The sequence below is a fragment of the Dreissena polymorpha genome, chromosome 2 (genome assembly GCF_020536995.1).
Source record: "Dreissena polymorpha isolate Duluth1 chromosome 2, UMN_Dpol_1.0, whole genome shotgun sequence".
Taxonomy (NCBI): domain Eukaryota; kingdom Metazoa; phylum Mollusca; class Bivalvia; order Myida; family Dreissenidae; genus Dreissena; species Dreissena polymorpha.
In genome coordinates, this window is record NC_068356.1 from 118,071,623 (window position 1) to 118,096,481 (window position 24,859).

Consider the following 24,859-nt stretch of genomic DNA (forward strand, 5'->3'; position numbering starts at 1 on the left):
ATAAGTCTTAATTAGGGAAGATAAATGCAAAGTGATGTTGGAAAATATGGGTGGATTGGTTACAATCCTTAGCAACAATTTACTGTACCAGAATCCTAATAGTACCAGCTTGTTACATGACATTCCTGTTAGAGTCAACTGTTAAATATAATTAACTGATTAATGTAGTTAAACAAGAAATATCAAATTTGAAGTCCAATGAAGTTCAGTGTCGAAGTGATATGGGTAAACGATGAAAATATGAAAATTCATTACCAATAATAATTTAAGTATCACGTAGTAGAACTATATGATACATGGTATGATCTTACATAAACATTTAACATCAATGGTCATATAAAAAGTTTACATATAACAATTTGTCAATCTAGATGATTAAACAAACCGAAATGAAATAGCGATTTTTATATATAACCGCTAATAATTCTACACTAATCACAGCAATGTGCATGTTGTCAAGTGTAAGGCTAACTTTCCTTGAACCAGATGTAGGACATCTCATTTGTTTGTTGTTGTCTTCTGTCTGGCTTTCTTCAATCTAAATTGTTGGCAAACAAAGCGCACATACTAACAGACAACTTTGATTGCGTGTATTACTTTAACATAAAACAGTGTGTGTTTAAAATGCTACCGCGAGAGAAACATTGACAACTGAATAAGAAAAACCTATAATTAATTCATCAATTAATCTTAAGATAACTGGAAATAATTGAAGTTGACTATATTAATTCTATGTTATTTTATAAGTAAACAAATAGCTTCAGTGAAACATTTGTATCTGAATTGCATTTGCAAAAGTGGTATGCTAAATATTATGATTGCTCATGTGGGAAATACGTTGTAACAACATAATGCAGACATGTGCCAGTATAGTCATAATTATGCGACTTAACAACTCCATTTTAATCTGAGTTTTGAGAGAGTATAATATAGTACCATTCAGTGCCTATCTGTTAAAAGTAAATTATTTCAATAGAAGCTTTTACAAATTACTGAATTGAGATGACCTAAACGTTTCCATTCATCCTAGAGTAGAGATAACTATTCTCTCATTTTCAAGCAGCATCTATTATAATATTCAATTATTCATATGCACGGACGAAATTATTGTTTCTTCGGATGATCCGAACATATTTTCGTTCACTGATTCCTACAACAATGGGCTTTATTGTATTAGGCAAAGAACAATATATATTAAAACAATAGAAAACCCTGCATAATCTTTTTCAGAATTGGAATATTTGAAAGCAAATTAAACTTGATATTGTTTGACATTTCAAAGGGTGCTGAACAAACTACTTCATGCAATGGAAAATGCACTTTCAAATACCATGATAGTCTTATTCTTTGTGAAAATAGCCGTTTTCACCTTCTCAAATCGTCTTTTGCTAAAAAGCATTCAGAGAGATTGTGTAGGCGTGTAGGCAATAGTAAGCTTGACAATATTTCAATTAAATTTCAAATAATTTATTGATATCATCCATGTGCCCAGACTCGCAAGTTCAGAACAAGTTTAATGTCAATGCATTCATGACTGATCAGTGAATGTTAAAACAAGCGCACACATCAGCTAATGTCAGTAAAAACAGGCATACAAATTAACGAATGTCAGCAAAAATATCCTGCACCCTACCCCTGGTTGAAACAGTAACAGACAGTGGTACTTATTGAATCGACCAGACAGAATAGAACAGGATATATCGTATACTCTTAAATGAAAGCATTTTCATTGGATTTATAAACGAAGAACATTTTGCCATTTTACCATGTAGAGAAATACAAAGTATGTTTTTTCAATATATTTCAAACACTTAAAAACCATGAAATAATATTCCCACTATTTTTATTGGACATTGTTCTGAACAAGTTCTGAACAAAGGACAAAGTAACGTTCCCCTCTTACGATAGCGTCTTATAATACCTTGTTTGGCTTTTTTCCATGAAAGACAGTGATCCATATATGTGTATGTACTTGGAAGAAATAGCTACAGATTCAAAATGGTATAGCCAGTGTTTGTAAGAACGTAGAGGACAATTTTTTTTTGATAAAAAAACAAAACATTATAATCTCTGTTTTCTAATGATGTATAGTCATTCCTGTATTTGCACAGAAATCAGAGCTTGAACTGTAATTCTACTGTTGTTACAGACCAGTCAAGATTATTTTTTGCAATCGCATCACTAGTACTAGAGGTCCATAATACATAAGTGCTTTAGACGGCCCGGTTGGTTATTGAGCTTGGCGGAGATTTTATGGCAACAAGCGTTTTTACTATGTTTGATGATGATGCGAAATGAACTATCTGAGTAAATAAGCGGGAAAGATTAATAAGACTTATTAAACTTCAGAAGTGCATAAGTTGATCTGGCTTGCTATAGATCAATGGTGAGATTTAGACCCAAAACTCATTATGATCCCTTTTAAAATATTAGATACCGGACAATATTATTTAAGCCATTTTCTTTTATTTATGATTCACAACTCACAAGTGCTTCCAGTGATCTAGCTAGTTACCAAGCTTGGCTTGGATTGCATGCACAAATGCATTGTCACCAACTTTCATGATGATCCGATTTAAACTCATAAGGAGTGAGCAGGCGGACATCTTCCTGGAAAATCATGTGTACCAACACCTGTTTGATACATTAGGTTCCACCTGCGAGGTCTTCGAATGTTTTCTGAGAAACCACTGTTTCTACTGTTTATAAACAAGACGCTTGTTAAACAAATAAAAACATAAGCAGGGATGTTTCTGGGTACACGACAAATCCAAGTGTGTGTGTGTGTGGGGGGGGGGGGAATGTGGTCCCTCGGACCAAAACGGTGCTTGAAAAATATTACCAGGCACGCCCCTGACCGTTAAAGTTCACTTCACAATTTCTTTACAGACCACGAATACGCCTCTGTGGATGTTTTATCATTCCACTCTGATTATTTGATATTTATTTTGATAGTAAATCCACGTTTGTTAAAATTCGTACCATCTCCCTTGGTTGACAGGACTGCATTGCTTTCCGGTTCCCGGAAACATGTAATTGGATTAAAGTAAATGAAATAAATGCTTTGAAACAGAATGCATGTTATTATGAAAGATAAGATAAACAAACTGTTATGCATGCACGATAAGCCTCATGCCAGCTTAATTGGCGCATTTATCTTTCTTGGAAACATATTTCTAGTTATAATAATCTTGATAACAGAGTGGTTTGCAAGAAATAAGAGCAGGTGGTTAGATGCTGATAAACAGTAAACAGAAACCTGTCTACATGTTATATGATTTTATCAACGTTTTTTTGCCCACAATAAGTATAATTACATTATTCTCCGCACAACAACGATATAATAGGGTAAGGGGGTAAACTGTAAGGGTGTATACTTTGTTTTAGGTTTATCGTCTGGCCGTCAGGACGTCTTTTTTTAACACGGAGCTTATCTTGAAAACGGTTAACAACTTCAAACTCCACAGGTAGATAGATCTTATTTCGGGAATAGGCGGAGCACAAGATGCATTTATGCCTTAATGTTGCTGCCATGTTTACATAATATGATTGTGTTTCGTTTATTTATATAGGAGAATTTTGTTCGGGCTTTATCTCGACAGCAAAAAGAGGTGTCAAATTGAAACTATATTGGTATATAGATCTCATCGGTGGAAGGTGCATTGCAACGAGCAATCGCTGCTTCTTCCATATGTATGAGTTATTTGCCTTTATTAATTTTATGTATGTAGCCTATTTTGTGAACTTAAAGGAGTATCAACTTGAATGTCATATGTAGGTAGATGTCCTGAAGGGGATGTTTAGTACTAAAGGGCCATAAATCTTGCGTGCCTATTTCCCGTTCATATTTACTACAGTTAAACTGTATCTGGGTCTTATATTGGAACCTAGAAATCTACTTAAAATTACAATGGTAAATTTCAAAGTTGAATGCAAGAATCCAAGACACGTGCTTTCTAAATTTCAGACTTATAGCCATTGTGAATGTTCGTGCTAAAACTGGCCAATCTTGGCTGTAATATTACCTTACTAAAGTGTAAGTTGTGATGGTAAAGTTTTAGCGGGTCAAGCTTGCTTTATTTGGAAACCGTCGGAATGAAGAAAAAAATGTAAATAGCTTCAGTGTTAATTTATTTGAAAACAGCTATTTGTTACAGTTTCAGATCATGGCCAATACTTCTGTCGTGCAAAGAAGAAGAATGAATTCGAAATAAACGCAAATCACCTTATAACCGATATGACTTGAAAGTGAACGTCATTTAAAAATTCAACAACAGTAAAATAAACGGTATACTACGGCGTAAAATAACTGTCTCGGCATAGACGTCGCCATCTTGACTCAAGTGAATATCCCTCTGAATTAACTCAAACTAAAATTGAATAAAAATTAATACACACATTTGAAAATGGATTTGTAAATATTTTGAGACTTAACACCCATAATTCCATTATATCATCATATTTTATCTCAGTAACGAAATGTAGTTTATCAAGGAAGAAAATTTATCACCTTTAACACATCACCGATTAACCAATCCCCAGAAGAACCATCAATATTTTTTTTGGACATTCTTGAAATAATAAACGGAATTACACATCGTTGTGACTTAACGGAAACAAGAAGTAAGGATTCGATTCTTCGAGGAATATGAAGAATTAAAGAAGCATGGCGTGATAAGATGATAATTCAGTCTATTACAACATAAAACATATGTTACGACCATATGATTATAGTTCACATAAAACTATCACATACTACCATATGATTATAATTCACATAAAACTACCTCACACGACCATACGATTATAATTCACATAAAACAACCTACTACGACCATATAATTGTTATTCACATACACAACCTAAGACGACCATGTGATTATAATGCACATTAAACAACCAAATACGACCGTATGATTATAATTCACATAAAACAACCTAAGACGACCATAAGATTATAATTTAAAAAAAAACTCGTATGATGTTTTCAGATTTGAACGGTACGCAGTCACAAAATTCAAAAAGGCATAAAACTACACCATTCTCATAATGAATGTTTAGATTATACGTTTACATAATTGCTAAAATTGATATGATTGGGACACTGACAACGAAAAATACATACTTCCAAATTAACCGTTGATAGCTTTCCGGTGATTTTCCAAAAGCAAAAAGCAGTGAATGAATTTTATTTGAAAAGGCTGTATTTGACTTTTGTTCTACTATGAAATTCATTTGCAAAATCGCCTATTGAATATAAACAAAATAACAGATGCATGGTCCACACATTCAAAAGTGCACTAGCCTTGCCCTATTTATCCAAAATTTGGAACACACACATAGGCCTGTTTTGTACTGATTTCATCCTAACACTTCCAATTTTACTTTGATATTGAAATCAAGTCTGTTCATATCATAAAAGGGATCTGGCATCTCCCTTGGCGGTCGGGAACTTTCGGTTTCTGGTTTGCAGCAACGTGTAATTGGATTAAAGCAAATGTAGTAAATGCCAAGAGACAGGAAGAATTTTATTATGAAAGATTAAAGAAAATGTAGCACCAGCACGCTAATCCTAATCTCAGCTTGATTGAGAGAGTTATATGCCTTGACAACAGGTACCTGGAGTCAAAAGCTTTGATTATCGTCTTTTTTTAATAGATATGCACAGGTGGCGATTCTGAAATTTGCCAAGAATCGAAAATATGTTTTGTGTCTATTTTACGTATAATAACATTCGCCTTACTGCATATTTTTTCTGGTGTCAGCAAATTTACTTGTTGAATAATATTTTCGTTCGTATTATGGTCGATTAAACGTGTTTTATAAAACATTGGAAGACACTTTGCAAATGTTATAACATGGTTAGTATCATTTTGAAGTGCTTTTCTTCTGCAGTTCATTTTACAGAAATGTGAAGAGTTTACTGAGGAATTGGAATGTGCCATATATTTGAACAGCAAATATCATCTGAATAGAACTGTAAATGTGTTTATACGCAGCAATGCTACTGTCTGTTTTGAGAAGTTTGTATTTATAGTCGAGTACTTTTAAATATGACAAAAAACTTTCCACACGTATTTGTTATAAATAAAAACGTATTTGTTATGTTAAAAGATTGTACGTTTATGAAAATTAAAACGGAATATGTTGTTTAGAGCAATAAATAACAAACGGTTTAAGGTTTTGAGGGTAATTAATTACAGAATGATAAACTAAGTGATTTTATAAAAGAAACACAATTGAACAACAAACAATTCATTATTACCCCGACTAATACATACTTGCCCTACAGATTTTTCGATTGTTAAAGATATTTTAAAATATCTTATTTTGTTTTAAGTGACACTTTTATTTTTCTATACGATGCCAACCTTGCGCTACGTTTATACTTAATCGCGATAAATCACGATGTATTTATATCAAAACATTTTAAATATTGAGCCGTAGTATTATTTATATTTATGTACATAAATGTGCACTTTGAAAACACGAGTAATAAATCTACTGAATACTGAATACTTGTTATTCATCTTATAGTACAAAACATTCATAAAGAACTTGTTCAGTTATTGCTGGATCAAGATTGTTCAGTTTTTACATATTCTTGTAACCATAGAAAAACACAATTTTTTCCGATGAACATACTGAAATAATGTTCATATTTCTCAAATAATTCTGTACCATTATTCTCCTTTGCACTTTCATGTTGAGCAATGCTCAAGAAAAAAATTAGATCTCAGAAAAAAAACTACATAACCTTCAACAGATTTGGATTGAATAGTGTGAAAGCAAATAAAGCTGATATGTTTGACATTTAAGAACGGTGAATGCAGTTTCCTGGTCCACAATATTCTAGTTCTTGTGTCAAAAATACCATTTTTAACCATCTTCAAATCCTGTTTACCAAAATGACATCCAGCAAAATATGTAACACCTTAACTCTTTCAGTAATGAAACCGAATTTTGAAGGCATTTGCAAACAATTTGGATCCAGATGAGACGCCACAGAACGTGGTGTCTCGTCAGGATCCAAACTAATTGCTATTTTGATAGTATTCTTTGAAAAAAAACGAAGAAAATGTTAATTTTCGAAATTCAGCAGACAACATTTTAGCGGACGACAAATTTCCCAGCATGTTAAGGGTTAAAGCCAACGTTTCAGTTATACGTTCTCATTTTAGCCCACTCACTGAATGTTTTTATCATATTGATCGATAACACTCATTGTCCAGATCATTTTCCTATTTCGAATGTTCGTTTCCTGTCCATCAATTCGCATCTGTGTAGTAAATTTTACAAACAAGCTCAGAAACCAGTCAATGAATGCAAAAATAAGTCCACTTCCCGTAGAATGAGATTGAGACAGTAGGATTTGAACGTGTAAGCAATCCCTATTTGATTTGGCTTAATTGGATTTATGTCAAAGCTTTCCCAGGTTGTTCTCAACCAAACGTTTTGTACAGTAAATGGAGTTGTTTAAAATGAACCTCAGACAAATAAGGAAGTCCAGCTATTTGTAATGCCTTAACGCAATGTTAATCCAAACTTGTCGAAAGGTCAAGTTTAACTCTAATAGTAGTCACTGTGTTGAAATTATGACGTTGATTAATGAACATTTTGGTGCCAAGACAAAGATAGTAAAAGTTCCCATATAATAATGTTATCTTTAACTTGTTAGCATACATGATCTCAATGCCAATCTACGATTTGGATGTGCTACACCACCATTTTAAACAGACGAAAATGATTAATGAACTTTGACATTGTGAACGTTTCTTCGGTTGAAGGCAATTCAGACATTCAATTTGTAATTTTTAACGACTCAACATAAATGAGTATTCTTGTTATATCAAGAATTATAAAAACATATTTGAGGTAACTTTTAGGTCAGCAAAACGAAAGCTAGATATGCGATATTGCTGTTCAGATAAGGGGGCTGGTCAGTAATGAACCATGAAGGATTTTGAGGTAACTTTTAGGTCAGCAATACGAAACCTAAAGAGGTTATATTACTATGATTAGATAAGGGGGCTGGTCAGTAATGAACCGTGACGTATTTTAAGGTATGCAAACCGCTCCTATCCAGCAGCGGTGTTCGTGTATCGTGATCATCCACTGGTGATGTCTCTGTTCGTGTATCGTGATCATCCACTGGTGATGTCTCTGTTCGTGTATCGTGATCATCCACTGGTGATTTCTCTGTTCGTGTATCGTGATCATCCACTGGTGATTTCTCTGTTCGAGTATCGTGATCATCCACTGGTGATTTCTCTGTTCGTGTATCGTGATCATCCACTGGTGATTTCTCTGCGGTGTTCGTGTATCGTGATCATCCACTGGTGATTTCTCTGCGGTGTTCGTGTATCGTGATCATCCACTGGTGATTTCTCTGCGGTGTTCGTGTATCGTGATCATCCACTGGTGATTTCTCTGCGGTGTTCGTGTATCGTGATCATCCACTGGTGATTTCTCTGCGGTGTTCGTGTATCGTGATCATCCACTGGTGATTTCTCTGCGGTGTTCGTGTATCGTGATCAACCACTGGTGATTTCTCTGCGGTGTTCGTGTATCGTGATCATCCACTGGTGATGTCTCTGTGGTGTTCGTGTATCGTGATCATCCACTGGTGATTTCTCTGCGGTGTTCGTGTATCGTGATCATCCACTGGTGATGTCTCTGTGGTGTTCGTGTATCGTGATCATCCACTGGTGATTTCTCTGCGGTGTTCGTGTATCGTGATCATCCACTGGTGATTTCTCTGCGGTGTTCGTGTATCGTGATCATCCACTGGTGATGTCTCTGTGGTGTTCGTGTATCGTGATCATCCACTGGTGATTTCTCTGCGGTGTTCGTGTATCGTGATCATCCACTGGTGATGTCTCTGTGGTGTTCGTGTATCGTGATCATCCACTGGTGATTTCTCTGCGGTGTTCGTGTATCGTGATCATCCACTGGTGATTTCTCTGCGGTGTTCGTGTATCGTGATCATCCACTGGTGATTTCTCTGTTCGTGTATCGTGATCATCCACTGGTGATTTCTCTGTTCGTGTATCGTGATCATCCACTGGTGATTTCTCTGTTCGTGTATCGTGATCATCCACTGGTGAGTTCTCTGTTCGTGTATCGTGATCATCCACTGGTGATTTCTCTGCGGTGTTCGTGTATCGTGATCATCCACTGGTGATTTCTCTGTTCGTGTATCGTGATCATCCACTGGTGATTTCTCTGTTCGTGTATCGTGATCATCCACTGGTGATTTCTCTGTTCGTGTATCGTGATCATCCACTGGTGATTTCTCTGCGAAAGTCGACTTGTGGTATGATTTCAGCTATTTGAGTTATTGAGCGGACAAGGTTAATTTGGGCATTTGGTTCATTCAAGGGCAATTTTTCACAAGTGCCTCAGTGCATCTGGCTTGTTACCGATGTGGACCTAGATTATATGCCTACAAACATTAAAGCAAAATTTCATTATCATCCCATTTATACTTTTTGAGTGAGAGAGCGACCTAATATTTTAATATTGCATCATGTAAACTTACATTTCTTATCGTAATTAATTCAATCTCGTAGGATATCAAGTGCAGTAAGCGTACAGCCTGGTTGTAAATCGTCCATGAAATATATAATATGCTACCGACATTAACCATTTTGCTAATCGTAAACAGAATTTTTTATTTACAAAAGACAATGCGATGTAAATGTATGATTTGAATGTGAGGAGAGCAAACAGCGTGTTAATGAAATACTAACATACCATATATATCGCGCATGAATACCAAACTAATGTTAAGTACATAATTTTCAAAGTAAATACTAACTTATTGCCAAAGACCTTACGGCATCTGTTTTTCAGGAAGGTGTCAGTGGATAAAAGTCAATGCAAAGAAACTGATGTATGATTTTACGAAAAACGCCTGCACGACAAGCATATCCACGGCTTGATTGACAAAATTATCTGCTTTGAAAACAGGTTTCTATAGTAAATTGAATTGATTATCGTTTCATTGTCAACAAATAAAACAGGTGGCGTGGAAATGGACAACAACAGTCAAAAACCTGTCTAGACTCTGTAAAATGATTTTTATTGTTTTAACTGGATGTATCCAGTTTATATTACAAACCCCCAACCTCAGCCACCGCACAACAAAGCTGTAAGGGAATGTATACTGATTTCAGGTTGTCATTCAGGCCGTCGAAACGACATAACATAATTCTATCGATTGCGTATCTTGAAAAAGATAACAGGTCTATTTTCCAAATTCACAGGTAGATAGATTTCCTTGCATTGCACATAGACATATATCCGTCTATTATATTTTTAGAGTAATTACCTTTTTGCCGTAGCATATCTCAAAATCTTAAAAATGCATCAGTGTCAGATTTCCTTGGTAGGTAGATCTATAATTATGACGTGCAGTGCACTTATTAATATCTCTTGCTTCTTTTTTAACGTATTGTTCTTTTTGTGTCGAAAGCCGATGTCGAAAGCTGAAAGAGAAATCAACTTTAACTCTTGATAAATATTTTGAGAGTTATTACCCTAGTTTATTCATTACATTAAATCTTTGCCCTTTGTGTATTTTTACGGTTTTACGCTGGTGGACAGGTCTCAATGAGGGGTCATACAGTGAACAAGAATCAAAACTCATGGTCTCATAATTCACAGTTTATTTGTTTAGAGTACGAGGAACTGAATGCGCTAGAAGCTTGCTGTTTAAGGCAAACGGTTCTTTAAACTTAACTGTCAATTTCCTCTGACTTCGTGTTATTTTGGGTGTGGGATTTCAGGCACGACAAGTGACAGGTCTAGTTCATTCTGGGCTTTTTTTGCTGGTATCAGTTCTTTTATTTGCGCGATGGTGATATTGGTGGGCAAGGAATAGTCATGCACAACAGCAGTACAAGTATCAAAGAGTTGTAGCAAGTATTAATGTAAGAAGAAATTAACTAAACCTGTCAAGTATGGATGGTTTGGTTATTTATATATTATATATTATGTAAGTCTAAATTAGTGAAGGTAAATGCTAAGAGATGTTGGAATATATGGGTGGATTTGGTATGATCCTATGCAATAATTTACAGTGCCTGAATCCAAGTGTACAAACTGGTTACATGTCATTTCTGCTAGAGTCAACCGTTAAATATAATTAACTGATGAATGTAGTTACCCAAAAAATATCCCATTTGAATTAAAAGTCCAATAAAGTTCAGTGTCCATCTGACAGTTGGCGATATCGGTACACGATGAACGGTCATAAATAATAACAATTTAAGTTTCACGTAGTAAAATATTATAATACACGGTTTGATCTTAGATAAACATTTAACATCAATGGTCATATAAAATGTTTAAATGTAACAACGTGTCAATCTAGATGATTAAACACACCGAAATAAAATAGTGATTTTAATATGTAACTGCTAATATTCTACATTAATTGTAGTAATGTGCCTGTTGTCAAATGTAAGGCTAACTTGCCTTGAACCAGATGTAGGACATATTTCATTTGTTGTTGTTGCCTTCTGTCTGGCTTTCTTCAATCTAAATTGTTGGCAAATGAAACGCACATAATGACATAGAACTTGGATTGCTTGTATTACTTTAACATAAAACAGTGTGTGTTTAAAATGCTAACGGGAGAGAACCATTGACAACTGAAAAAAGAAGACATTTTATAAACCGAGCAATTAAACCGAACATAACTGGAGATAAAAAGCATTCAGAGAGATTTTGTAGGCAACAGTCAGCTTGACAATATTTCGGTTACTTTTAAAAAAACTCATTGATTTTACATCCATGTGCCCAGACTCGCAATTTCAGAATATGTTTAATGTCAATACATTCATCACTGATCAGTTAATGTTAAAACAAGCGCACACATCAGCTAATGTCAAAACAAAATGGCATTCAAACAAACGAATGTAAGCAAAAATGTATCCCCCTACCCCTGAATAAAATAGTAACAGACAGTGGTACTAATTGAATCGACCAGACAGAATAGAACAGGATATATTGTATTCTCGTAAATAAAAGCATTTTCATTGGATTTATAAAAGAAGAACATTTTGCCATTTAACCATGTAGAGACATACAAATTATGTTTTTCAATATATTTTACACACTTAAAAACCACGAAATAATATTCCCACTATTTTTATTGGAAATTGTTCTGAACAAAAAACAAAGTAACGTTCCCCTCTTACGATAGCGTCTTATAATACCTTGTTTGGCTTATTTTAATGAAAGGCAGTGACCCTTATATGTGTATGTACTTGGAAGAAATAGTTACAGATTCGAAATGGTATAGCCAGTGTTTGTAAGAACGTAGAGGACATTCTTTTTCTGATAACAAACAAAACATCATAAGCTCTGTTTTCTAATGATGTATAGTCATTCCAGTATTTGCACAGAAATCAGAGCTTGAACTGTAATTCTACTGTTGTTACCGACCAGTCAAGATTAGTTTTGCAATTGCATCACTAGTACTAGTGATCAATAGTACATAAGTGCTTAAGACGATCCGGTTGGTTATTGAGCTTGGTGGAGATTTTATGGCAACAAGCGTTTTTACCATGTTTGATGATGATGCGAATTTAACTGAGTTAATAAGCGGAAAAGATTAATTAGGCTTATTAAAGGACCAAACTTTAGAAGTGCATAAGTTTATCTGGATTGCCATAGATCAATGGTGAGATTTAGACCCAAAAATCAGAATGATCCTTTTAAAATATTAGATAGCAGACGATATTATTTAAGCCATTTTCTATAATATATGATTCACAACTCACACGTGCTTTCAGCGATCTAGATAGTTACCAAGCTTGGCTTGGATTGCATGTGCACAAGCATACTCACCATTTTTCACGATAATCCGATTTAAACTCATAAGGAGTGAGCAAGTGGTCATCTTCCTGGAAAATCATGTGTACCAACACCTGTTTGATACAATAGGTTTCGCCTGTGCGGTTTTCGAATGTTTGTTGAGAGACCACTGTTTCGACTGTTTATACACAAGACGATTGGTAAACAAATAAAAACATAAGCGGGGGGGGGGGGGCACGTTGGAGCATCCCCTCGGACCAAAACGGTGCTTATAATAAAAATATTACCAGACACGCCCCTGGTCGTAAAAGTGCACCTCACAATTTCTTCGCAGACCACGATTACACGTTTGTGGATTTTTTTATCATTCCACTCTGATTATTTGATATTTACTTTGATAGTAAATCTAGGTTTGTTTAAATTTGTCCCATCTCCCTTGGTGGACAGGAGTGAATTGCTTTCTGGTTCCCGGAAACATGTAATTGGATTAAAGTAAATGAAACTAGAGCTTTGTCAAAGACGTGACGAATACACCCACATTCCCCATTGACACAGAATACTTTGCATGTTGTCTTCACAAAAAACAGCGGACACCATGCTAAATGTTTAAAACGCACTTAGTGACCCCGTGACCTAGTTTTTGACCCGGCATTGCCCATGTTCGAACTTGACCTACACATCATCTAGATACAACTTCTGACTAAGTGTGGTGACGATCGGATGAAAATTACTTGAATTAGAGAGCGTACACCATGCTCAATGTTTAAAACGCACTAAGTGACCCCGTGGCCTAGTTTTTTTACCTGGCATGACCCATGCTCGAACTTGGTCTAGACATCATCTAATACAACTTCTGACCAAGTTTGGTGAAGCTCAGATGAACACTACTTGAATTAGAGAGCGGACACCATGTTCAATGTTTATAACGCACTAAGTGACCCTGTGACCTAGTTTTTGACCCAGCATGACCCATATTCTAATTTGACCTAGACATCATCTAGATACAGCATATGACCAAGTTTGGTGAAGATCGGATGAAAACAACTTGAATTAGAGAGCGGACGCTTAATACGAACCGACCGACAGACAGACAGACAGACATACAGACCGACAGACAGACAGACAGACAGACAGACAGACAGACAGACAGACACGTTCACTCCTATATAACCCCCTAAACTTCGTTTGTGGGGGTATAATAAATGACCAGAAACAGAATGCATGTTATTATGAAAGGTAAAACAATCTGTAATGCCAGCACGATAATCCTCATATCCGCTTGATTGACACACTTATCTTTCTTGAAAACATGTTTCTAGTGTTAATGATCCTGATTACAGAGTGATTTGCAAGAAATAAGAGCAGGTGGTGAGGAGCTGCAAAACAGCAGTCAGAAACCTGTCTAGACTATGCTATAAGATTTCATTTAAGGGTTTTTCCACAATAAGTATCATTACATTATTCTCCGCATAAAAAAAGATATAAGAGGGTAAAGGTGTTTACTGTAAGGGTGTATACTTTTTTTTAGGTCTCCCGTCTGGCCGTCCGGACGTCTTTTTTTTAACCCGGATCTTATCTTGAACACGATTCGATGTTATCAACATCAAACTCCACAGGTAGATAGATCTTATTACGGAAAAGGGCGGTGCACAAGATGCATTATTTTGCTACAATGTTTACATATTGGCCTTCATTTATTTATAAATTAAATTTGTTCGGAGTTTATCTCAAAAACAAAAAGATGTATTACAGTTTCAGATCATTGCCTATACTTCTGTTGTGCAAAGAAGAAGAATCGGATCCAACAAGTTCCAGACTTGCCACACTCTCTAGTGCAGAGATGACTAATATTTCGTTTATGCCGCATATATTCTGGTATTCACATGTTCGTACCCAATTCTTGCATTTAAAATATGTTAAGAATTAGCCATCAAATACCGCTGTGTTGATATATAATACATTTTTTCAATGGACAGCAACCTAAACATAAGAATCTCCTTACATGTGCAGTTAACCCATTTATGCCTAGCGTCTAGAAAACAGGCCTTGTCAAACAGCGTAGACCCAGATGAGACGCCGCATGATGCGGCGTCTCATCTGGGTCTGCGCTGATTGCTTAAAGGAATTTCTGTAAGAAATATTCTAAATATAGAAATAAATATACTAGACATCCCTAATTTTGGAAATAAATTGATCTAATTTAGAAGGATGGGAGAGTCCACTAGGCATAAATGGGTTAATCTCGATAATAAGATAAGAAACCAATTCACATTTCAGTTTTGGATTATTTGTTTTCTTGATTGAAATGAGCAATGCATGTAAGAAATCTAAGATAATACAGATTTTGCATTAACATGGGTTATACATTTATGCTCTATTTTAAACGTACATACTGATGTCAAAGTCTGAATCATGTAATCAAGCTCAAATGTATGCATGTGTTTGTATTAATAAGTGTTTGTGTGACAATGAGCATGTAAATGGAATAATTCAGGCAGCGACATGCACATAAGTTCTGTTATACAATGGATTATTCTGCTAGAATTATTTTTAGCTCTAATGCACTATTTATTTGATGGTAAATGCTCTTTAGAATTGTAAATAATTAGACATATTGTATTTATACAGCAAACATACTTATGTAATGTGCATATTAACATACTGCATATATGTAATGTGCGCATTATTTATGCGCATCTTTAAACACCAACTGAAAAGTACATGAGGCACCATTACCTTCTGTAGACAATAGGTTACGTCAAACTAATCATAGTACTTAAAGTAATGATAACGGCATAAACGACATTTACTTTTTACTCATGGGGTTTATATTGCACAACCATGTGAGAAGTTCTTGACCTCATGCCAAGACATGTTGGAAAAATCAGATCATTCCAGTAGAGATCTTGGCTTTCTTAATTACTGGTAACAGATTGATGATATATCACATTCATTCATTCATGCTAATTAGTAAATATTGTATTGTTTTGTTCAATTCTACTTTATTACCAATGACAATTTAAATATATCTTTTGAATACTTCAAAATACTTTAGATTTACAACTACGTGTATGCCCTTTGAATAAATTGAAATTCTGAATAATAACTTATTTTAACTCATTTTTTTTAAATTTGAATCAGATTTTTATTATGTTTAAATCTGCTTTAAAGGGATCTTTTCACGCTTTGGTAAATTGACAAAATTGAAAAAAGTTGTTTCAGATTCGCACATTTTCGTTTTAGTTATGATATTTGTGAGGAAACAGTAATACTGAACATTTACCATGGTCTAATATAGCCATTATATGCATCTTTTGACGATTTTAAAACCTAAAAATTATAAAGCGTTGCAACGCGAAACGATTGAATAATTTGGAGAGTCCTGTTTTTGTCGTTAAATTTTGTGAAACTACGAAGATTGCTTATATAAGGTATAAAATACGTCACGTATGTGGATTCGGCGGAATAGCTCAGTAGGCTAAAGCGTTTTTACTTCAGGACTCTGGCAGGACTCCAGGGGTCACTGGTTCGAAACCTGCTCCGGGCAATGTTCTTTTCCTTTTTTTATTTTTATTCTTGATTTTTTACTGGAGCTTTTACGATCCAATGTTTACATTTATCAATATAAAGCATTTAATGAATAAGTTAAAAAATGCCAAAATCTGTGAAAAGGCCCCTTTAATAACTACAATTAACATTAAGATTGATCAGCAGCGCTGGTTTATAGAGATATTACTGATTTTAAAATATCATCCTTGTTACAGCCAATTTCGTTCACAACAGACAAAAAGCATATATTGAATAAACTTAGCCCTAGGTGGATATATACACTTTGAGACTTTTCTAGAACCCACCTTAAAAGAGTAAATTGCAATACATTTAGAATAATATTGCGTTTCACCATTTACACGTGCAAAATTGGAATTTTACATACCCAAAGCGCTTAAGCGTCCAATCGTCACGGATGAATGATTGTATCGTGAACTTGCTCACAATGTAGTTAAATGATCACATTAAACATTTTAAATCAAACTCTTAATTCATAACCGAGGTTTTCAAGTAGATTAGTCTAATAATTTATATTAAAAAAACAATAATCTATTAACTCATTACTTTTACAGATGTATTTTTCTTTCGACATGGTCCATTTACTGCTTATTCGACAGGTGGTAGTCAATAAGTGCTTTTATCAATAAGTTTAATTTGATGTTTATTCTTCCTGATAAAAATATCAAAACAAGCAAATGTCTCAAATATACATGAATAATTTATGAAAAGATAAATGGGTGTTCTGAGTAAACTCTGGGTTCTTTTAGTGCAGTGATGACTGCGAAAGTTCTGCTGAGAATCAGTTTGATAACTTCAAGTAAACTGAATTTTTAATAGTTGTGTCCGTCTAGGTTATGTAGATAAAACTGCTTCAGCTTGCTGATGTGTTTTAAAACTATGGAGCATACAGGTTTGTAGAAATTTGTTAGCAAATAATAAACTTCTGTCTCCATTAGTTCTAAGATCAAGATGTAGTAGCTTGTAGCCACAGTCTAATGTGTTTACAGTCTGAGAGAAACTAGCTGTGTGAATGATACAGTTTGATTTATGGTTCTGCTCCCAGCAGTGGTGCACTAGATGGTTAAGGTTTTCCCAGAAGGTATTGCATCATCATTTTTGTGTGGAGTTTGTGTTTTAGGAAACCAGTTATTTATACTAAACAATGAATTACCTATTACAACGCGTTATTCGGGGGAGAGAGATTTAAGACACGATTAGAAACAGTCATAGTTCATTCCGGACAAAATTTGCTGAAATCGGCTTGTTTACTCGCGCGGTGGTGATATGGGTCGGTAAGGAATCGTCATGAGAATCAACTGTGTATCAAGGAGGTTTAGCAAGTAAAATGGAATCTAATTAACCTGTCGCGAATATATGGAGATATATACGGTTATATCTTAAAGTGATGTTGGAATATATAGGTGAGTTGATGATTGAGGATGATCATAAGCAACAGGTAAGGGAGGCGGAAAACGACAACGGGCGAGGCATGGTATGGTATTGCGCAAGGGGGGGTTAGAGGGTTAGGGTTTGGGTAAGGGTTAGTGTTAGGGGTCGGGTTAGGGTTTGGGTTAGCCTAAACCCAACCCTAACCCTAACCCGACCCCTAATTCTAACCCTTACCCTAACCCTTTTTTGGGGTTATCACCCCTGACCATGCCTTGCCCGTTGTAGTTTTCCGCCTCCCAACAGGTAACTGTGTCAGTATCCAAGTCAGTATCCGCCGGTTACATATCATTGCTGCTTGTCTTAACTGTTAAATAGAGTATACTGTCTAATGTAGTTGACAAGATAAATTATCTATTTAGTTACGTGTGCTACTTACTTTATAGAGATGAGGCCGAAGTGTTCGTGCATCTTACTTACTTCCCGATCCTGCTTAGTACCTCCATCATATACTAAGTATGCTGCAAAAATAAATTGAATAATTTTCAGATATACAAGGCTATACAATATAGAGAAATATAGAGAAGAAACGAAACTAAAATGTTAGCACAATAGTTTAAGCAAAATTATGTTGGCAGAATGGCCGACTGTCATGTCAATGTATTAGAAAAACATGAATATTCAATGAAATACGCATATGCTGCAATAACTAAATCGAATCATTGCCAGATATACAAGTCTATAAAAAAAGTAGAAGAAACAAAACTGCAATATTCGCACAATAGTTAAAGCAGAATGATAATGGAAGAATGGCCGATTGTCATGTCAATGTCTTAGTAGAAATCGAATCTTCAATTTAAAACGCCTCTGCTTACACTTGAAACGTAAACTATTTTTTGTAGTAACTTGTTCTACTTACTATATAGATGGCTCTGAATTTTTCATGCATTTTACTTATTGCAGAGACTACTTTTCTCTCATAATCATGCCGCATATATTCTAATATTCAATAATTTACATTTTAGGAAGTGTTGGTTCTTCTGTTAATCCGAACATCATTTTGTTGAAACACGATCAATAGAAAAAAATTTGCTCTTTCATTTTGGCTTAAGATAAAAAGAGTTAAAACCCTGTGTTACATTTTTTAGGTTTGAAATGGATAATGTGATGGAACATGCAAGCTAATAGTTTTGTGACGTATCAAAGAATGCAAATTTATACTGTTGCATTTCATGGAAACGGTGAATGCTATTTCCTATTCAACAATATTTTTGTTCCTGTGTAAAAATATACCATGTTCATAACATTCAGTACGGTAACGTGCTGGGGAAACCGTTCTGGGTTTCGGGTTGGTGACTTCAAGAGCGGCCATCAAGGCGGCACAGCGCACTATTAGCGGGAAGAGTGTATTTGTGTAATGCCCGTACTTCTCTGGCGGAGTGGCCTTGTCCTTTTAAGGGCAACACGGCATGAATAGTCTTTAAATTGTCTTCCAGTGCACATAAGGGTCCCATTGGCCACCGTGCACTGTTCTTTTTGGATCAAATTGATATATTTGGTGAATAAAAGGGAAGCCGGGGTAATCTGACCTTTAGCTCAAAATTAAATATTTCCGCTGAAAGATCACAGGGGCTAGTCTGCACTTATAGTTGTCGTGAAGACTCGGCGATTATCTGTAAATAAGCTGTGAATTACTCACACACTCAAAAGCTCTCAGAAACATGATAGACGAAACTTAAAGTGCCGATTTGTGCAGGTAAATTTTAACTTTTGACCGATTCATTTAATCACATCCATGGATCAAGACTATTACGCGTTAGCCTTTTCGAATGTTCAGAACCCGTTTTATGTCAGCACAATCATGATTGTTCTGTTGATGTTACAATCATGCATACAAACCACTGAATGTTAGCACACAAAAAAAGCAGACAAACCAACGAATGTCAGCAGATTTATATCCTCTTTCCCCCACCCCCTGGATGAGTTAGCGATAGTGGGACAGACTGAATCGACCAGAAGAGAACGTCACAGACCGGATATGTGTAAATAAAGCTTAACTATCGATTTTGCACAGTATTTAATCCATGTAAACGAATACATGTTTTATTTTATGCAAATCGATGTAATATTATTTCTGTATTACGAATTCACCTGTAATTGGATAAGGTTTATAAAATAAGAATATATCATTTTGGCCATAAAACCATGAAGTCAAATACAAATTTCGTTTTCCATATATTTCGCACATCAAAAAATGAAATTCCGTTTCAACTGTTTTTAGTTACAATCGTTCTTAAACAATGATACAGTAATGCTGCTCTCTTATATTACCTTGTTGTGTTCATAAAAAATGACCCATATGTTTGTACTGTGAGTAACTATTACATGTTTGCGATTGTATCGCCAGCGTTTGAAATCGAAGCGCTGAAGGCATGGAATTTGTTCGCTGTTGTATAATCTTGGACGCAACTCAGTTTTCAAAATTAGGTTATAGCTTTTTTATATCGCAAGTTTAAAATGACCACAACCAATTCAAATTTATAAAGAGTGTGTCTTAAAGCACAGGTCCAGATGTTGTTGTTTTTTCAAATCATTGATACAGCTAATCAATGTGCACATGCTTATCTTATTTGGCATGCATTAATATGTACAGATTTCAATGATAAAAACTAGACTGACCAACGTTGTCTAACAAGCTGTTAAATACTTTTGAATGCATAGTTTAATCCTCTTCGCGCCTATTGGCGCATAAGGCCACCACCAAAGCTCGCCAATGCACCCGGTCCTTTGTCCATGTCCGCACCTGGCCCCAGCTCCAATTTTCCTTTCTCATCTCCTTTTCAACTTACCGGCGCCATGTCTCTTTTGGTCGCCCTCTTTTTCTACGTCCGATCGGTGTCCATCGCATTGCAACCTTACGAATGGCTGCTTCCTCCATCCTTTGAACATGACTAATCCAGCGCCATCTTTTGCGCTTGATCTGTGTTGATATTGGGGTTGTGCCTGTTTTGCAGTGGAGTGCTGTATTGGATATAGTGTTTGGCCAGAAGATTTGGAGAATCCGCCTGAGACACCTTCTTTGAAAGACATCAAGCTTAAGGCAAATAAACTTTGTGACTTTCCAGGATTCTGAACAATACAGCAGGACTGAAAGTACATTAGTCTTGAAAATCCTGATCTTGGTGGTATAATTTAGCTTGGAGGACTTACAGATGTTCCGTAATGCTGCAAAAGCACCTCTGGCTTTGGATAATCTGTAATTGACATCTTCTTCTGAATTTTCGTCACTTCTGACTTTACTCCCAAGATACAAAAACTCATCTACTTCTTCAATAGCGCAATTGTTTATGGTAACTGGTTTCTCTGTTTTGGCGTTTATTCTCATCACTTTTGTTTTGTTTACGTTGATATTGAGGCCAATCTGCTTCCCAAGAGAATCTAGCTTGTCCGTCTTTGTTTGGATGCCTTGGTGGCGCTGAGCGAGAAGCGCGGTGTCGTCAGCGAAATCAAGGTCTTCCAGTGTTTCTGTTAACGTCCACTGGAGTCCCTTGACTGCATCCATAGTGGATTCCTTCATCAGCCAGTCGATGTACAAAGAAAATAGTAAAGGTGACAATTCATACCCCTGCTTCACGCCTGTCCTGATCTCAAGGTTCTCTGTGAGAGTTGTTTCGCAGATTACTTTAGCACTGAAATCTAAATAAAGCATCTTGATGACAGAGAGATAATCTTGTCTGGGATGCCATAATAGGCTTAAATCCTCCATAATGCTGGCCTGTTCACGCTATCGAATGCTTTCTGGAAGTCAATAAAATTCGCAAGACGGTTGCGTCCCACTCGTGACTTTGCTCTATGATTTGTCGAAGTGTGAAAATCTGATCTGAACATGACTTACCCTTCCTGAAACCGGCTTGGTTTTCCCGCAGCAGTTTATCTACACTAGCTGAAATTCTGTCAAGCACAATTCTGCTAAAGATCTTACTGGTCATTGACAGCAGCATTATACCACTCCAATTGTTGCAGTCTGTAAGGTCACCTTTTTTTCGGCAGTTTCACTATTAGTCCCACCTTCCAATCCTCAGGTGCTGTTTCTGAGATCCATACTTTCCGGAGTATACTAGCAAGTACTGTAGGAGTTATCTGTTCCTCTGCTTTAAGCAACTCTGCTTTGAATACATACACACTATGTAGTGTACCAGTGGGAACTATAAACTGCTTAATTTTACTGTAGTTATCCACACAGGCCGTCACGGGTTACGGTTCCTAGCGTAGTTAAGCCCATACTGATTTGCAAAATTGCCCATACATTATTTGTGAGCTAACGCTCACAAATAAAAAACGTTGAGGACCACCATTTTGGAAAACAATAATTTCCGTTTCCCAGTGAGTTATATTCATTCCTGCAATTGCACAGAATTAAGAGCTGTAACTGTTATTCTACTGTTGATGGTAAGCAATCAAGATGTATTTGTTCGATTGGATTTGTAGTATTCGATGTCCATAATGCATGAGAGTTTAGACTATCTAGCGGGTTAATGAGCTTGGTGGAGATTTTATGGTTGCACGCAGTGCGACAATATTTGATACGGAATTCCGTTAGGGCCATCGTGGTTACACATTAAAATCCAGAGGGCGACAATGCGATAGTGCGATTGTACGATGCCGACAATGCGATAGTACGATGGCGACAATGCGATAGTACGATGGCGACACTGCGACCACGTGATAGTACGATGGCGACAATGTGATAGTCATCGTACTGTCGTCATCGTATTATCGCATTGTCGCTATCAGACTATCACACTGTCGCCATCGTATTGTCGCACTGTCGCATTGTCGTCATCGTACTGTCGCATTGTCGTCATCGTATTATCGCAGTGTCTCATTGTCGCCATCGTACTATCGCATTGTCGACTATCGCCTTTCGATACACATACTATTCGTATTGCAGAAACAAAACAGATGACTTTATAAAGATGTACTTTAAAAGACGTTACATTTATAATGAAATTCTTATTAAGTTATACAATGGGTATTGATGTAAGGTATGCCGAACTGTAAAGTATTTTTAAAAGTGGTTCCATCTAGGAAAAAATACCATGTGCGCATGTGTACCGGAAGGCGATAGACAACAATGCGATAGTGCGACAATAGGAATACGACAGTGCGATAGTACGATGACGACAATGCGATAATACGATGACGAAAGTGCGATAACGCGATAGTACGATGGCGACAATGCGATGATACGATGGCGACAGTACGATATGACTATCGCATTGTCGCCATCGTACTATCGTGTTGTCGAATTGTCGCCATCGTACTATCGCATTGCCGCCATCGTACTGTCGCGTTGTCGCCCTCTGGATTTTAATGTGTAACCACGATGGCCCTAACGGTATTCCGTAATTTGATGATTATGCGAATTTAACTATTTTAGTTAGTGAACGGGTACGGTTGTTTATTTATGACGAGATTAAGGCGTGAAACATTATTATCTATTTTCTACAATTTAAAGGTCATGTTTTAGAAGCGTTTCCAGCGATCTGGCTGATTATTGACCTTGCCTGTGATAATATGCGCCAAAACATTCTCACACGGTTTCATGATGGTCTATTTCAACTCATAATTAGTGCGTTAACGGACATATGATTTCTAGAAAAATTGTCTAGACATCACCATTTAAATACAACAGGTTACACCTGAGCGGTCTTCGAATGTTTGTTGAGCAGCCACCTGTTTGACTCGTTATACTCCAGACACCCGGTTAAAAAAATTAAACAAGAGTGTTATTGGGCTGACGCACTAACGTGCTGCTCTTTAATGTAAAGAACAAATCCTGTGCTTAACCCGGGCATACTCACCCTCTCCCGTATCACTAATCCATGTTGTCTAATTGTCCATCATTTTAATTTATAAATGTATGTGACTACATGTATAAAATACCATTCAATACATCTACGACCCTTCCAATGGGTAAAAAAAAACACATTTTAGCATGCCCGCGGACACCCGTGGTGCGTGTACTTAAATATCTCCAGACAAGCCACTGAATTCAAAAGTGCACTAAACAATAAATCCCAGCGAAAATAAAAACACACTTATGGTTGTGGATTATTTAATCACTTCACGCTGATAATTTCAGTGTTTACCTTGAGAGTAAATCCAGATTTGTTGAAATTGATCGAACAATTCCCCGTGGTTGACAGAAACGTATTGATGCAGGTTCCCGGAAACATGTAATTGGATTAAAGTAAATGAAACAAATGCCCAGAAACAGAGTGCTTTCTATTATGGAAGATTAAACAAACTGTAACACCAGCACGATACCCATCATATCAGCTTGATTGACAGACTTATCTTTCTCGAAAACATGTTTCTAGTATTAATTGGCCTGATTACGGAGTGCCTTACCAGAGGTAAGAGCAGGTGATGTGATGCTTCAAAACAGCAGTCAGAAACCTGTCTAGACTATGTTACATGATTTTAAAATTTGTTGATGTGGGGTTTTTTTGTAAAAAAAATATAATTATATTATTCTCCGCACATCAAACTTAGGTGGCATACTGGATTTAGGTTGTCTGTCTGGCAGTCCGGACGTCGAATTTTTTTTTGCCAGGAGCATATCTGGAAAACTATTAGAGACATCAACTTTAATCGTCCTACGAAGAAAGATCTTTTTGCGAAAAGGGTGGTGTCCAAGATGTAGAACTGATTCTGTCGTATTCCATATTGCCCTCCCTTTGCCTTTTAAATTAAAATGTTGGCCGGAGCATATAACGAAAACTGAAACAGGTGTCAACTTAAAACTTTATTGGTTAATAGATCTAATCGGTTGAAAGTAATTGTCATGTGAAGGCATTATTAGAAAAAGAATCTTCAGTTAAATACTGCTGGCTCAGTACTCATCGTAGAAATGTAAGTGCTCAATAATTGTGTCTTGTTCTGTGAAAGCTGGTCATAATGCATGTGCGTAAAGTGTCGTCCCAGATTAGCCTGTGCAGTCCGCACAGGCTAATCAGGGACGACACTTTCCGCCTAAACTTGATTTTCGGCAAGGAGGGACTTCCTTGAAACTAAAAATACCATAACAGCGGAA

General features: G+C 36.2%; 1 long non-coding RNA gene across 1 annotated transcript; it reads right to left on the reverse strand.

The window, feature by feature from the left end:
- Window positions 1-11,481: 11,481 nt before the first annotated feature.
- LOC127868720 (uncharacterized) lies at window positions 11,482-24,138 on the reverse strand. The gene is made up of 3 exons (XR_008044228.1): window positions 23,913-24,138; window positions 18,200-18,281; window positions 11,482-11,544 (listed from the first exon to the last, which is right to left on the reverse strand). It is a non-coding gene; the product is annotated as an uncharacterized LOC127868720 (long non-coding RNA).
- Window positions 24,139-24,859: the final 721 nt, after the last annotated feature.